Source organism: Marmota flaviventris, chromosome 17 (assembly GCF_047511675.1).
Source record: "Marmota flaviventris isolate mMarFla1 chromosome 17, mMarFla1.hap1, whole genome shotgun sequence".
Lineage (NCBI taxonomy): Eukaryota > Metazoa > Chordata > Mammalia > Rodentia > Sciuridae > Marmota > Marmota flaviventris.
In genome coordinates this window covers 47,781,249-47,798,525 of record NC_092514.1, presented here as the reverse complement: position 1 = coordinate 47,798,525, position 17,277 = coordinate 47,781,249, and the positions used below count along the sequence as shown (strand labels likewise).

Genomic DNA, 17,277 nt, shown 5'->3' with positions numbered 1-17,277 from the left:
GGGACTTGAATATCTCCTCTCAGTACAAACATTTGAGATAGTCTATCAGTTCTATTTCTTTTTTCCCCCTGCGCGCGTCACCCTGTAGGAAGTTTCCTTCCTCTTCTACCAATCTTGACAGGTTACTGGGCTTGATAACCAGCTAACACCCTGGGATTGCTCTCTCTATACCTTCCTTCTGGAAAATTTTTCCTTCTCCTGTGTGTGATTGTGTTTCCTGGAACCTCTTTATTGGGCTACTTTCTCATTTCATAGGGTATGTTTTCCCGTTGCTTGTGGAGAAGGATGCTGGATGACTAGAATTTTGAGGCAGAATTTTTCTTTTTTCTTTTTTGCAGATCATCGAGAATTCGTTTATATATTATTCCAAATTAGGAATTCATTGAAAATTTTTGCCCTGATTGTTTGTGTGATTTTCTTTTTTTAAAAATTTTTTTATTTGTTTTAATTCTGTATCTAAAAACATTTTGATTCTACTCCTTCGATGATTAATAGGGATTGTGGGCATTTGTGTGCATACGTAGAATTCTACCCAGAATCTCATTGTCTCTGAAACTGAAAGACATTTGCTACTTTGTCTTTTAGCTTCAAATGTTCTTGTGAAGAAGCTTAGTATCAATATGATTTCACAGTATTTCACATGCATGCTTCTGGTGTAAATTTCACAATAATGTGTGCCAGAGTAGGTCTTTTAATAAAACCTATTGGGTTGGACACTCAGTGGGAAATTTTTATCTGAAAAATTTTATTCTTTTGTGAAAGAGCATTTTTTTTTTTTTTTTTTTGCTAAGAGTTTTATTTTCTCTCTTCCAAGATGACTTGGATTCCTATGGGTTGGGGGTGGGTGGTTGACTTCATTTTAGGGAGACTGGGCGTAGACTTGGCTGATTTATTGGGGAGCTCCAAAAGTCCTGAACTTCGTTTCTGCAGAGAGGAATTGTTCAGTCTGTGGACTCATGTTACAAGTCCAGCTGCCAATGCTGGGGAGCACAGCTGAGAGATGAGAACTGAGAACTGGTTAAATTTTTCCAGGCAGTAAACTCCGTTTAACGGAAGGAGGGCAGTTAACTAGTTTGCGGAAGGGTGATGGGATTTGGGGGCCTTTAACCTCTTATATAATCCTGCTATTCCACTGTTTGACTTGACCATCTGAGAAACCTGGTGTCCCAGTACTCTCAGCCTCTCTGGGTTCCGTGGAATGAGCTGCTTGTTGGTCTTTCACTCTGTTACCTAGGTTTATATTGGACTTATCAAGTCAATTAGTACTGAACCCTCTGTTGTGGTTTGACTATGAGGGCTTCCAAAAGCTCAGGAGACAGAGCTGTAGCCTGATTAGTGAATTAATCATTTGAAAGGACTATTGGACTTGATAACTGTTCTACTGGTAACTGTAGGCAGGTAGGGTGTGGCTAGAGGAAGCAGGTCACTGGGATGTGCCTTGGGGATTCTATCTTGTCCCTGGATTCTCTCCCACTCTCCCTGCTTTCTGGCTATCAGGAGCTGTGTGGCTTTCCTCTGCCATGCCCTTCCACTGTGATGTTCTGCCTTATCTCAGACCCAGAGCAATGGAGTTGGTCAATCATGAACAGAATTTTTGAAACCATGAGCCCAAAATAAATCTTCCCTCCTCTAAGTTAATCTTTTCAAGAATCTTGGTCACAACTGATAGAAAACTAACACACCATTTTTTTTTTCAAGTTTCAATACTTTGTCAATATCTTTATATACTATTTTCATCTCTATTGCTCTCTTTAAACTTGAGTATTTATATTATTTTAGTTTGTATCAATTTAACTCCTTTATTTCCTTCCTTTTGGAAAAGTTTTTGGGAGGGAAGAAGGATAGATTTGTGTATTTTTTTTCCACTGTATTTATTTATCCTTCAGGGAGTCAGAGCTGACCGTCACAGGCTGATCGCTTGTTCCAGTCCTTTTGGCTTTGACTTCAATCATTTATTTTGGCAGGCGAGTGACTGATGTTGCACTCACAGTGTAATATCAAGCAGCTCTCGAGAGAAATACTTGTACCTGGCTGCTAAGCTTGTTTTTCTGATTAGAATTCTTTCTTTCTTTCTTTCTTTCTTTCTTTCTTTCTTTCTTTCTTTCTTTTGCAGGTCTTAGTCACAAAAGATGCAGTCTTATGGGAAATAGTACATTGTTGGAAGAGAGAATCAAGACTTAGAATATGCAAAGTTGGCCTGCACAAATAAGAAAACACTTAATCTCATTAAGTTAAACTATTCATTGAGGTTAAAAAAACTTGACTATAGAAGCATAGGATGGGAATTCCTATCTTCTTAACGGTCCATATGAAAATGAGCTGAGAGCTTAAAAGGTAACATGACTCACATTTTGTCAATGGTACCGAAAGCAAGTGTGTTAGGGCTGGGGATGTAGTTCAGTGGTGGAACGCTTGCTTACCAATACTGAAAAAAAAAAATAAAAAGAAAGAAAGCAAATGTTACATGTGTTTATCAGATTACATTCTATAAGTATTTAATTTAAATTCTGAAAGATCTGATTACACCTAGAGTTTTGTGTTCACTTCTGAGTACTCTGTTTTTAAAAGAAGATTTTAAACGGAACTATATCCCCAAACAAAAGTGTTTAGGATGCTGAAAAGTTTTGAAAGCTTATCCCATGAGGAGTGGTTCATTTTCCTATAGGTAGCCCAGAGAAGGGGTAACAGGATAGTTTTAAAATATTTAAAGAGAATTAAGTAAAAGAGGGAGCAAATTGATTTGGTTTCATCCTGAAGGTCAAAACTAAGATGAGTCTAGTATTTAGAATTTCACGGCAGAGCCCCGATCAGTGCAGAGAGCTAGCAGACTATTGTATTTCTTGGCTTGGAACCTTCCCATTCTGCTTTGCAATGTCAACAGAGGCTGTTCCACGTGGCAACTGTTGGATGTCATGTCATCGTCTTTGGATTTATAATAGCCACTCTGAAGGTCCTTATTTCTAGCATCATAAACTACTCCTATTTTTACTTTAAGATACTTATTGCATGCTAGGTCCCTGATACTTGGGGTACAGAAGAGAAGGAGACAGATAGAGCTCTTCCTTTAAGGAGAACATATTAAATATGTGATAACACAATAGCCCCCGTCACTCTTTCCTTTTTCTACTTATTCCTCTTTGCCACCACCTGACAGACCCTATGTCCATGGACCTACTTATTTATTTATTTATTTATTTTTTATTCCAATGGCATTGTTCATTTTGTGAGAATAGGGCCTTTATTCTCTTTACTGTTGTATCCCCATTTTCCAGAAAAATGTAGTGAATACTTAATAAATGTCTGTCAAATTAATGAGTGTTGAATGAGAGTGCTGCTCCAAGAGGAAGGCTGGTGTGGTGGAATCCCACAGCCTGGTTTACCCCCTCAGAATTAGTTCTTGGAACCACCCACACCAGATTCATTTCAAGCGATTGTTTAACATGCAGATTTTTGATCTCCTCTCCAGAAACACTGATATTGAATTTCCGAGTGTGAGACCTTCCCAGAGAGTTTGCATATACTCTGAAATTGGTGAATTGCTTAATTGATTTGTGATATAGAAAAAGCCAAAGAGAAGTACTGATTTAAATGAAACTCTGAATGATGTGTGTGTCCTCATGTGTGCGTGTATAAGTACACACATGTGTGCATGTGATTTTGTGTGTAGATTTAGAGTTGAGGGGTTCCCATTTCTGGGACAGGGATTAGCACAACCTTTCTGTAAGAAAGAACTATTTTAAGGAGTTTTTTTTTTTTTTTTTTAAATCAGGAAAGTGACATAAGTAAGTCCACGTTTTTAAAAAAGATCATCTGACAGTAGGAGGTAGTTCCATTTGTCTAGAAACCCCTGCCTTGTGGCCAAGAGATACCATGTGCAGAGAAGAGATGGTGATTTGGGGATCAAATAAACCAACACAGGCTCTTATTAGCTCTGTGATTGAGTAAAACTACAAATTTCTGTTAATCTTTCTTGCTTTCATTAGTTAGTTTTGTGTCACTGTGACCCAACCAAAACACTGAAAGAAGGAAATGGTTACTTGGGGCGCACCATTTCAAAGGTATCAGTCCAGAGACGGCCAACTCCATTGCTCTGGACCTAAGGGGAGGCAGCACATCACAGGGGAAGGTCCTGTGATGGTGGAAAGCTACTGGCTCATGGTGGGATCAGGAGGCAGAGAGCAAAAGCCAGAAAGAGGCAGCTGCAGGGAAGATGCACCCCTCCAGGGAACACCGCAGTGACCTTTCTTCCATCAAACCCCACCTGCCCAGAGTTGCCACCTAGTCCGTCCATTCAAACCAGGATATATGACTCTACAGTTTGCATGATCTAATCATTTCACCTCGGAATATTCCTGCATTAGCTTTTGTGGGGACACCTCCTATCCAAACCATAACACAGGCAAAACTGGGACAGCAATATTTTTTTTATCAGGTTTTTTGGAAGGAATTGAAAAATTCAATTCAGACCCGGGGATAGCGTTGGTTTTTAGATGACTCTAATCCTCAGGGTTCTTCTACCTGGCATGCCAGAGCCAGTGATAGTGAGTTGTGAAACCAGCTGCAGGTTTGAGGAGTCCTGAGCAATGGAGTGGTGACACTGTGGGTAAGAAAGGGCTCTGAGAGAGCTATAGTAATAAAAGCAGCATGATATTGGCACAAAACCAGACACAAAGACCAATGGAACAGAATAGAAGATAGAGACAAACCCCCATAAATACAATTATCTCATACTAGGCAAAGGCACCATAAACATACATTGAAGAACAGATAGCCTCTTCAACAAATGGTGCTGGGAAAACTGGAAATCCATATCTAGTAGAATGGATTTGAACCCCACCCTGCACAAAACTCAATTCAAAATGGACCAAGGACCTAGACATTAGACCAGAGACCCTGTGCTTACTATAGGAAAAAGTAGGCCCAATTTTTTCATCATGTCAGCTTAGGAACAGACTTCCTCAATAAGACTCCTAAAGCTTTACTTCTTAGTAAAATCAAGAATCAATAAAAGGGATAGCATCAAACTAAAGAGTTTCTTTATAGGAAAGGAAACAATCAAGAACTTGAAGAGAGAGCCTACAGAATAGGAAAATCTTTGCCATCTGCACCTCAGACAGAGCATTAATCTCCAGGATATACAAATAAGTAAAAAAAAACTTGACACAAAAGAAGAAATAATCCAATCAATAAATGGGCAGAGGAATTGAACAGGCACTTCACAGAAGAGGTCAACAAATATATGAAAAAAATGTTCAACATCTCTAGCAATTAGAGAAATGCAAATTAAAACTACACTGAGATTTCATCTCACTCCAGTCAGAATGGCAATTATCAAGAATACAAGTAACAATAAATGTTGGTGAGGATGTGGGGGAAAAGGTACATTTAAACATTGCTAGTGGGACTGCAAATTGGTGCAACCACTCTGAAAAGCAGTATGGAGATTCCTCAGAAAACTTGGAATGGAACCACCATTTGACCCAATTATTCCACCCCTTGGTTTATACCCAGAGGACTTAAAACCATAATACTACAATGATGCAGCCACATCAATGCTTATAGTAGCTCAATTCGCAAGAGCTGAGCTATAGAACTAGCCTAGGTGTTCTTCAATAGATGAATGAATAAAGAAAATGTGGTATATACACGATGAACTATTACTCAGCCATAAAGAAGAATGAAATTTAGCATTTGCCAATAAATGGAAGGAACTGGAAATTATCATGCTAAGTGAAATAAGCCAGTCCTCAAAAACCAAAGGCTGAATCTTCTTTCTGATATGTATATCTTAACCCACAACAAGGGAGGGTGGGGAGAGGAAGAATAGAAGTCCATTGGATCAGACAAAGGGGAATGAAGGGAAGGGAGGGGCGTTAGATACAGGAAAGACAGTAGAATGAATCAGATCTAACTTTCCTATCCTTATACATGAATATACCACCAGAGTAACTTCACATCATGTACAACCACAAGAATGGGATCCTAATTAGAATAAGTTATACCTCATGTATGTATAATATGCTAAAATGCACTATACTGTCATGTGTATCTAAAAAGAACAAATAATTAAAAGAAGAGATAAAGAAAGGACTCTTAGAAGAAGCAGAGTCTGGAGATGGAGAAGAAGGTGGTGCAACCAGTTCTTGACGAATAATTTATACACAGAGAGTCTTTGCCATCGGTGACTGGGATTGGTGGCCCACTGTTCAATAAGATCTTTCTCAAAGACCAGCACAAATTGCTTTAGTTCTGTCAATAAAGTCTTCCAAGTATTTCATTAGAGTTCCCTCCTCCCTAGTGATATGTTGCTCTTAATTGCATAGAATAAAAACATCAAGAACATTGGGTTTCTTCCTTCTCATTCTCTTCCCTTCCCTTTTCTATCCTTCCTTCCTTCCTCCTCTCCTTTCCTTCTAAATCACATCTTAAACAATTAGCTTCTAAGAGTTGGGCCTGTTTTTCATTTTCCTATTACTGGAGCCGAGCGATGGTTTGAGAGAGATCCCCGTTCCCAAGTCACCATCATGTCCTTTGCGCCCCCACATGCCCTTGGCTGTGTTCAATCATCTCTCATTAAGTTTCTTATGGTCTGAGTGCAGCCTGCGCCCTTTGCAAGTGCCCTCCACAATTATTGTAACCTTCTTTCCACTGGTGAAAAGGGAGATGCCCAGGGTCAATCTTGGCTCAGGGTAAAATTTCCCTTGAGAATTTTTTTTTTTATTCAATTAAAGGTAAATAAACACATACACACTCTCACATAATCTTGAGTGCCTTTCTAGGTGCCTGGCAGTATTAATACTAGTACACATTGTGAATAAAATAACCAGCATCCATGCAGTCATGGGAGAGAAGGACAAAAACCACACACAAGACACATATATATAATGAATAGTGATAAGTTCTATAAAGTAAATGAAGAGGGCACATTGACTGAGAGTCATAAGCAAGGGAAGAGGGAAGACCCAGGCAGCAGGACCCCAAAGGCATCTCTGAAGTTATGAAATTGTAGAATGAGACCACTGAGGAGCAGGGGTATATGTGCTCAAGACTTGATGGAACAGTGGAGTGAAGGCCTGAGGCAGGAAAGCCGTGTGTGTGTGTGTGTGTGTGTGTGTGTGTGTGTGTGTAACTGAAAGGGGCCACTCTGGCCTGGGAATCAGATGTAAAGAAATAGAGTGGCCCACGATCTTTAAATGTGATAACAGATGTGGTGAAGGGATAGTGTTATGTTGTACTACTTTTCCCCCTATTTCTACCACCTGATCTTTTCCTTTTATAATTTAATTGCCAAAGTCAACACTTTTTTTAAAAAAAAATTAATTTTAAATATACATACACAGTATTTACAACATAAAGGAGATTTTTGCTTTGAGGCAACTCTCCATTGATTAAATGTCTTATAATCAAAGACTCAGAGTGAATTTCAGAAAGATAATTTTCCTTTCCTTTGTTTTAAATTATGGTCAATTATACAAACTAAAAAGTCCATTAGGGCTGTTATGACAAAATGCCATAGACGGGGTAGCTTACTAAGCAACAGAAATTTATTTCTCATAATGCTGGAGGCTAGGAAGTCCGAGATCAAGTTGCTGGCAGAATTGGTGCCTGGTGAGGACCTGCGCCCTTGTCCAAACAATATCTTCTCATTGTCACTTTACATGGCACAAGGCCAAGGGAGCTTTCTGGGGCTCTCTCATAAGAGCATAATCTCATTCATGCAGGCTCCACACTCAGCACCCTATCACCTCCGAAGCTCCCACTTCTGATACCATCACTCTGGGGGACAGGGTTTCAACACGTATATTTTGGAGAGATGAAATGTGTAGAATACTTGGAACTTCATATATCAAACTATGTATTAGACACTAATATTACTGTATGAATTATAGATCACATAGGGAATTGTGCTTTTAGATACTGTTATAGATTGAATGTCTATGTTTCCCCCAAATCCACATGTTGAAATCTTAATCCTATAGTAATAGTTTTAGGTAAATATTTGGTTTTTTTTGTGTGTGTCATGGTTCTTTTATAATTTGGACTCTCATCCATCTTTCTCTGGTCTGTTGCTCACATATTAACTTTATTTTATTTTTTTGTCATTCTAACATATTTCTTTCACTCAAATAGACCAAGCTTTTTCTTCATCAGATTTGACTTTTGTGACTTCCTCTCCTAATGTCACAAAGATAGTTTCCTTCATCTAGAACATTTCTAAAATGTCTAAAAAGCTTGGTTTTCAGATGAAGATTTTTTAATCCTTATGGAATTCGCTTTTTGCATATGGACCCACGGAGGGGTCTGTCTACTTGTACTCATTTCCAGTTGAACAGTCAGGTGTCCCATAAAACTGATTTCACTCGTGTTTCGTTTTTTCTGCTAGTTCTTAGAGCTTTGTGTCTCAACAAGTCCGTGGGCTGAATCTTCTCTTCCTTTAGTCTGTTTTGTCCATTTTCATGCCAATACCACAGGGTTTTAATTACTATGATTTAAAATGCATCTTGATACTTAGTAAGGCAAGATCTGTCTCCTTGTTTACCTTTTTCATAATTTCATGGTCTTCTACCAAATGAATTTTAGAAATAGGCTGTCAACCCACGGGGGGGGGGGAGGGGATTCTCTGTGCTGACATTTGTGAGGTATATTATTTTCTGATCCCTTCGTTTTTAACCTTTCTGTGCCCTTCTGTTTAGGTTATGTCTTTGTGAACAGCCTATCTTGCAATCACAAAAAGAACAGTGCAGTTTAATAGTTTGTCTTTTCAGAGGGGAGTTGAATCTGTGCACATGTATTCAGATTTGTACGTGCTTCAGGAAACAATTTCGTTTATGTTTTCTGTTTCTCTACCTTCTTCCTTCCCTCTCACCCCATTCCCTTTCTGTCCTTTATCTGATGAATGAGGCTTTCTTTATTCTTGCTTTTGCTTCCCTGTAGAAGTTCAACATTCTGTTTCTGTTCTTGCAACAGTTGCCTTACATCTTTAACATGTGTGCATTAGAAAGGCTGAAATTGCTAGGTGCAGTGGCTTGGGAGGCTGAGGCAGGAGGACTGCAAGTTCAAAGCTAGCCTCAGCAGAAGAGAGACTCTAAGCAACTCAGTGAGACCCTGTCTATAAATAAAATACAAAATGGGGCTGGGGATGTGGCTCAGTAGTTGAGTGTCCCTGAGTTCAATCCCTGTACCTCACCCCCCCGCCAAAAAAAAGAGTCTAAAATCAATTGATCTCTTTCATCTCTTTGTAAACAATACCTAAAATATTTTTAGCTTTTTCTGCATTTCTACTTCCATGTTTTTGTTCCTTAGTTTCAACTTGTTTTAACCACCCCCACCCAATTTGCCTAATATTCTTCTTAACAATACGTTAGATTTACCAAGGTGTTTGCCAATTTCTTTTCTCTTTTTGAATCCTTATCTTTCCATCGGGGCTTAAGGTTCTTTTAGCAGAATGTTATTCTGTAGAAGTAGTTGACCTGAGACTGTAAATAAGAAACTCAAGTCTTTTTTTTTATTTTTTATTTTTTATATTTTTTACTTTTTTTTTTAAATTTTTTATTGTTGGTTGTTCAAAACATTACAAATTTCTTGATATATCATATTTCACACTTTGATTCAAGTGGGTTATGAACTCCCATTTTTTCCCCATATGAAATTCAAGTCTTTTTGAGGTGAAAGATTTCTTCACTTTTTCTCATTCCTGTGTGAGGATTTAGATGAGTATAGAAATCTAGATGGGCAAAGAGTTTATACTTAGCTCTTTGAAGATATTGTTCTACTGTTTCCTGGCATCCGTTATTGCTAACAGGGAGACTTCTCTATGTCCTGGTCATTTCTTCGTGAATAATCTGCCTTTTCTCAGGAGATTTTGATGTTTTGATCCAAATGATTTGTTTTCACATTCTATCACTATAAAACAGATTATGGTGTATCTGGGAGAATTACTACACTATTAGTATAACTAGGTGTTTTTTGTTATTATTATTATTATTATTATTATTATTATTATTTTCTTTTTAAGACTAAGAATCGTCCTTCATTCTGAGGACTTCAGCCCTTAAATTCTGGATAACTCATCATCCAATCTCTATTTTGATATTTCTTCCCTCCTCCCTCATTTTCTGTGTTCCCTTCGAATTCCCGTTAGCCCCTCGTGGGCCCATCTCACCCTACCCTCCAGTTCTTTTATCTTGCCTGTTTCCCATTTGGTTGTCTCCTGTGATAATATTCAAGCATCAGCACCACATTCTTATTTTTCAATTATTTCCTCAGATATGAATAATAACCTGCCTTTGACCCACGCATGAAGTATGATTGTACATATTGCAATGGCTACGTGTTTCTTATCCAGATTTCTATTTGGTTCTCAAGAGATATTTTTCTTAAAATTCTTTAAAATGTTTTCATAATGTCTTATGTTTATGTTCCTTCTCTCTTTAAGGCTAAAAATATTTATTTTAAAATAATTTTCATGTTATTCGAGCTCTGTTTTCTATGGCCATTCCTTCTATTCGTTGCCAATTTCCCCTTGTGTGACTTATTGGATGTTTGGAAATTGTTTTCTGGCTCATCCTCAGGGAGTATCAGCTCCCTTATAGAGTGATCTGAGTTTACTTCTTGTAGAGGTCAATGGATTTTTACCAAGATTGAATTTGTTTTTGTGCTAAATTCTAAGCTTTCTTTGCTTTCCCCAGGTGGAAAATGTTAAATTAGAGTCTGAGATTTCTTATAGGTCTAAATTTCTGCCCATGGCACCTGGCTGATAGTGCGTAGCTTTCTTATCATGCATTCAGACCAATGGAAGGAGTATTTCAAGACCAATTCCATGGTCTGATGGCACTTTGTGCCAACAGCTCTAAGTAGGGTACTCAAGTTCAGCACCTTTCCTGACAGAGACCTGAAACATGACTCCCATCACGAAGGCCTTTGCCAATTTCTGCCCATCTGTCCACCATTCCCTACCCTGTCTCTGAGTTTCCGCTCTGTTTGTGGAACCTGGGAATTTTCCTTCTATTATTTATGAGTTTGGTAATGTGTTTAAATGTTTTACTTTTTGCTATATTGTGTGTCATATTTCTCTGTGTGTTTGATGTGGAAGGGCAACCTTTTCACCTCAGCTCAGTTCTTTATATAATCAGAAGGCACTCTTACTAGTTATTTACATTTTATAGATGAGGAAATTATAGCCCAGAAAGGGGAAGCGTGTTGTCCAACATTTCTAGACTGTCAGTAGTGAAGCCAGAAATGGTGTCTGGTTTTGTTCATCCAGAACCCACCCTCCTCACCACTCTGTTCTGTTCTATTTGGATGGAAGAGGTGGGTGGATGGCTTGTGTCAAGGTTCAGAAGTGGTAAACAGCAAGTCCCCAGGGGAACCAGTAATCTGGTGAGAAGAAACAAACTAAGTGGTAGAAAAAGAACTACTCAAAGTGGACCCAGAAGGGAGGTATTTGTAAATAAACAAAATCAGACTTCTGTTTTCACGTGCATCGTGCCAGAGAAAAGGAAATCCCTATGAGTTCTTCAGCTCAAGAGCCAACACACTGTGTGAGATTAATGTCTATATTGCTTCTCATGAAAATTTGTGAGCACTGCGGCTGTTGCAATTGAGAGCTTTCGGGAAGTTAGACTTGACCCCAAGTAGAAGAGATAGGATAGGTCTTTGCTACAGAGGTCTCTTGCATTTATTGGCAGTGATTTAAATAAAAACAACAAAACAAAAAGAAAAACAAAAACAACATTATGGGAGTAGATATGCATCTTTCCAAAAGTGCATCACAGAAGATAAAGTTGATTGCAACATTGACTAAACTAAAAAATCCAATGGAAGGGCATTGTCTTCTAAATGTTTATCAATGGTTCAAGTCTAGATAGAACAATAGTCCTCATCTTGCTGGTGCCATTTTGGGAGGGGAACATCAAGATTTGAAGAGGTTAAATAATTTGTTTTAGCTGATAAGTTGTCAGTGAATCCTAGGTCTTACTTGAGTTCAGCTGGTAATCCCTGTGTTCTAAACTTTACTGTGGTCAAGATGGAGGAATGTGATGGACATCATTATCCAAAGTACATGTATGAAGACATGAATTGATGTGAACATACTTTATATACAAACAGAGATATGAAAAATTGTTCTATGTGTGTAATAAGAATTGTGATGCATTCCGCTGTTGTGTATTTAAAAAATAAAACCAATAAAAAATGGAAAAAAAAGAGAAATATTTCCTGAGCACCATTTGCAAGTGTATTATAAGCTCTGTGGGGAAGAGAAATCTTGATCAGATGTAGTATGTGTCCTTGAAGAATTTATAGTGTACTAGAAATATGCGAATCCCTTGAAACACAAAGTGGAAATGATAAGAAAACAACAGATTGAGGGATAAAAAACTCACCTTTTAGAAGACTCCCTGGAGGGTGGAGCAGTTGAAGTGGGCCTTTGAAAGGGGGTAAGATGCCGCCATGCTGAGCCAAGAAGATAAAAATAGAGAGGGAAGATACAAGAATTCCAGGGAGCAAACAGAGCAGGAGCAAAAATATAGAAGTGATAAAGAAAAAGCATTTTTTATTTTTTGGAAAAAAAATATAGCCAGTTTGATCAGAGAGAGAGAGAGAGAGAGAGAGAGAGAGAGAGAGAGAGAGTATGTATACGGGAGTGGGAAGAGCTAATGATGAAAAAAATACAATGATGATTTCGATAGTATGAATAGCAATGGAGATATTTGCTAGGTACTGAAACACACTGAGTTCTGTCCCTGGGGTTTTAAATTCCTTGTCTTACTGAAAATGTCTAACTAACCCAGGAGATTGATTGATATCATCCTTACCCCGGTTTTATAGATGGATAAACTGAGGTTTAGAGAAGTAACTTGTCTAAGGTTATATGAAGAGTGCTGGAAATCCCAGTTCGTCTATCCTGAAGCCCACATTCCCATTCTTGGAGCTGTATGGTCACCCAATAAACACTAGTACGATGCCAAATGGGCCCTGTTTCAGAACTACAGTGCTGATCCCCTGGTGATATTTTCTTTCTCTTCTGATTTACATGGGTCTGACATTTGTTGTCATTTCCCTGCAAATTTTCAGAGGGCTATGAGGAAAGGATTGGCACTACTTTCATTCCAGTGGAGAAACTTAACTATATGAGGGTTAGGTCTTCACAGGCTCTGTAAGAGAATGGACTCATTCATTGTCAGATCAATACTGGGAGAGGGATGGAGGGCGTCATTCCCTGAAGGTCTGAATGTCACTTGAGGCATCTTCTAAGAAGAGACATCATACTTGGCTTTTTACATAGGATTACTAATTCTGTGATACTAATTCTGTAATACTAATTACTATTACATCCTGTTAACCTGGCCTAATTATGAATAGCACCATCTTCACTTTCAAGCTTTAGAGTCTGGGTGATAAATTAGGTGACCCCTCTACTGAAGGTCAGAGCTGTGAAGGAGATTGCAGTGATTTCTAGCACCATCATTCTGGGTGGAGTTTCTGTTTTATAGGGAGTTTCAGCCTGGTTGAACTGGCGTCTCTAATTTGCTCCTTCACAATTTGGCAGAGTCATAACGCCTTAGGGAGGTGAACTCCACCATGCCACCAAGTGACAGCTGGGATTTTGGCTGCTCCCAACATAGTGATATCAGGTTCCCTTTTTGGTATTGGAGGGGATGAACTGAGGGTGGTAGAAGAGGCTGAGCTCATCCATGACGTCAGCGGTTTTGGGAAAGAGAGGGTGAGGACTAAGAATGCAAGTCCCAGGTGATCTCACTGAAATCAGGGTCATGTGGAGAGCCACGTGAAGGGGGACACATTGTGTCCTTGGATAGAAGTGGCTTTAGTGAGGCATTTGTGAAGCTCCCTTCCTCTAGGAAAGAAGGTACCCATGTTGGAAGAGTTATTTGTTGTCATGGAAGATTTTTAGGCCAAAACATTTTGTAAGACATATACAGAATACCCGCTTATTTGGATTACTTCTGAACTTGGTATACTTTGATTATCAATGACTTAGTGGATATTATTTTCTTATGCAATTCATTCAGAGTATTTGTTAAGTGTCTTCCAATTGATGGGCCCAGGGATGAAATGGTAAGAGATGGGAACCAGAGTAAGACAGTGTTGCTGTGGTTTATAAGCTCATTCCTAGCATCTGCTGCAAATATTAGACAGACATTTTTAAACTCCTCAAGCAATACTGTATACTGTTTATGGAAATCTTTGTATGTAACCAAAGTGCAAAACCATGCATGAGGATGATACAACAACCCCAAGGAAGGGAAGAGGGAAGGTAAGGGATGGGCCCGGGATTTAGCTGTATAAAGAGTTTTATTTAGCCAAGCGTGGTGGTGCACACCTATAATCCCAGAGATCTGGGAGGCTGAGGCATGAGGATTGCAAGTTCAAAGCCAGCTTCAGCAACTTAGTAAGGCCCTAAGCAACATAGCAAGATGCTATCTCAAAATAAATAAAAAGGGCTGGGAATGTGGTTCAGTGGTAAAGTGCTCCATGGGTTCAATCTTTCAATCCCTAGTACTAAAAAAAAAATATTTCTGGGTGGGTAGAAGGGAGGGAGAGAGTGGGAGAGAGAGACCTGGAGCAAAACTGACAACATTTTAACATTTGTTATATCTTATTTAAATCTGTTACATCTTAAAATGATATAACATTCTCTGCTTATCTAAATGTTTACAAATATTTTTATGATTAAACTCTAAAATAAAATTGTGCTTCATAAATATATATACAACTATAATTTGTCAATTTAGAATAAAAAATAAAAATTAAAAAATCCTACCACAACTTTCTAAGGAAGATAGACCTGTTTAAAGAAATGACTGGCTCTTTTGTGATTACAATGATCTGTCCCACAAGAAGGTGGTGAAGAGGAGAGATGAGGAACAGGGACATTGAGAGGAGGAGAGGCTAGGGCCCCAGAGGGTCATGGAGTCTATGAAAAATCTCAAAGTGTGGTTTGATTGCTTCATAAAAGGGATAGCTACCTGTGATCTGAAGTTGCTCTAAACCTCTCCATCCACGCACACAGAGGCACCTGCTGTGAATTGTTTTTTTTTAAACCGAGGAAGTGATCAGGTTCTTATCTGGATGATACTGATATAAAAAGAATTAGCAAGATAGACACTGTTAGCTCACTCAGGGGAATTAGGTGTTCAGACCCTGCGTTCACTCAAATGATCTGCCTCTTGAAGAATTCACCGAAAATGTGGAGACATTGGTTTTCCACAGGTTGGGGCATAGGAGCTATTGGAATTGAGGTGATCTCTGAAGCCTTGGAGCAGGGACACCTCAGTGGTCTCTGGTTGAAGTTGTTTGTCCCATTGGGGAAGAGGGATCTTGAAAAGATGGGGAAAACAGAAAAAGGTGTGTGTTTTTGGGGAAGAAGGAAGTAAAAACCGGAGAAAGTGCAAGTGATAAGAACTTATAGAGAGGCACAAGGGGGTTCCCCAATCCCATTGAATGGCACCAGCGTGAGCAGCAGCCGACATCTGGTCCTCATTGGCCAAGAACCTTCCAGGTCCTTTGGAAACTTCTGGAACAATGGAGGATGCTTGCCTTCCATACCACCCCTGAGTTCTGAGGGAGATGGTGTTGGAGGGTGGCAGCTGGGCTCTAACACATATCTTACTCTTTCTGCCTTTCAGACTGGGCCTCTAGGATTCTTATAAGGAGTCCTACCTGCAAACAAGCTGGGGCCACTTCCACCAAGTTGCCAAGCTTTAGGACCACAAAATGGACTGAGGTCCATGGTCCCATTAACCACACAAGCAAGAAGGCAGCAACCTGGAAATGACCAAGGCCGGAGAATAATATTTTGCCTTCTCTGATTAAACTCTCATCTCTTTATTTCCTAGGTCTGGTATTACTTAGGGTCCTTTTGCAGCTTACTTCCAAATTTGTAGGGTGGGAAAAGGGGCCTGATGTAGAAGTGGATTGGGTTAGGGGTGAGATGATGAGGGAGGGCTTGGGCAGAGGGAGGAGGCAAGGGCCCGGAAGACTGCAAGGGAGGAAAATCAAAACAGGTTTCTTGGAAATGAGACTGCTTCCCCAAGAGAACAGCATGATGTGATAAGAGCAAAGTAATAAAAAACAGACGGCCTCACATCTCCCTGAAAGTGGAGAGCTAATTGCCACTGGGTTTGGGCTGTTCCCAGATGGTTGTATAAGTAGTCTAAGTCCTTCCCCAGGACCTGGGTGGAGAAAGGGGTGAGGGGAATCTTGCTTTGAAAGTTCCCCCGCTGAATCTATGGCAAAGAGCTCAAAGCCTTGGAAAGAGCAAGCTCCCTCCTGCCCTGAGGATATTGCTATTCCCAGCATTACAGATACAGGGCTAAGGAGTCCTTACATAGTTCACTGGCTCCTTCTTCTGTTCCCCCCACATTCCTTGCACCCCCATATCTGCTTTAGTAAATCATCCAGCTTGGAAAGAACTGCCCACATACTCTTGCTTGTTCTCTTGCTGAGGGGAGGGTTTCTCTAATTTTAAGAGGCAGTGGCTAACTGGACTCTCAATGTCAAGTAAGAAGGCTTCATTTGATAACCTCATTCAGAGCTGTCAGTGGTGGGGTGTGAAATGAGATCAAAGAGATTCTCCTCCCACTGGCTCTTACCCATCTCCTCCTAAGCAGCAGGATCCCCAGAGCTTTCAGTGTGTACCCAAACACAGTCTGACTTCTTGCGCCATCTAATGACTGTCGTTTCTGAAACCTGGTGGAGGCAGCCTGTTTCTCTGCCAGCTGGAAAGGGGAAGGGTCTGGTCTCTTAGGAAGAAAGGGAGACCTTGACTTCAAGCTGAGCCATCCCTGGAGCTGGAGGAATAGGCCCCAGAGTCCTCGTTTCCTCTGAGAGCTGCAGGAGGGGCGACCCTGAAAGCAGAGACAGCTCTGCCAAGCCCAGGGTGACATCCAACACTGTAGCTAGAGCACTGCTGTGCCAAAGAATGAGAAGGAGCAGTTATGTAACTTTCCCACGTCAGCTGGAGATTTGAGTCTAGGCACTGGTCCCTCCAGGGGATCCTCTCCACCGATCCAAATGGCTCTGTGTTTCCTAGTCCTGGATCCAAATTGGTGGAACATAATCTCCCACTGCCCCCCAGCTCCTTTTTTTAAAAAAAAAATGTCATGGAGCCTAACGCAGCAACATTGATTGAGTTCACATTGGGGGCAGGGGTGAGGGACTCTAAGATGAGCTGAGTGCTGTGGTGGCTGTCAAAGATGTGACTAGTCCAACAGGCAGGGAAGAACACCTGGACTGATTTCCAAATGGTTCAGCTTA

At 39.9% G+C, this 17,277-nt stretch overlaps 1 protein-coding gene across 13 annotated transcripts in view; it reads right to left on the bottom strand.

Moving 5' to 3' along the window:
- The window catches only part of LOC139702318 (small integral membrane protein 36-like), an 81,693-nt gene that overhangs the window by 47,739 nt on the left and 16,677 nt on the right, over nucleotides 1-17,277 (bottom strand). For 10 of the 13 annotated variants that reach the window (XR_011704914.1, XR_011704915.1, XR_011704918.1 and 7 more), the window contains one exon: nucleotides 2,349-2,425. The exons of the other annotated variants lie outside the window; for them this stretch is intronic. The gene's annotated coding sequence lies outside the window, so the exon portion shown is untranslated. The remainder of the gene's footprint in view (nucleotides 1-2,348; nucleotides 2,426-17,277) is intronic. 13 annotated transcript variants of the gene reach the window in all.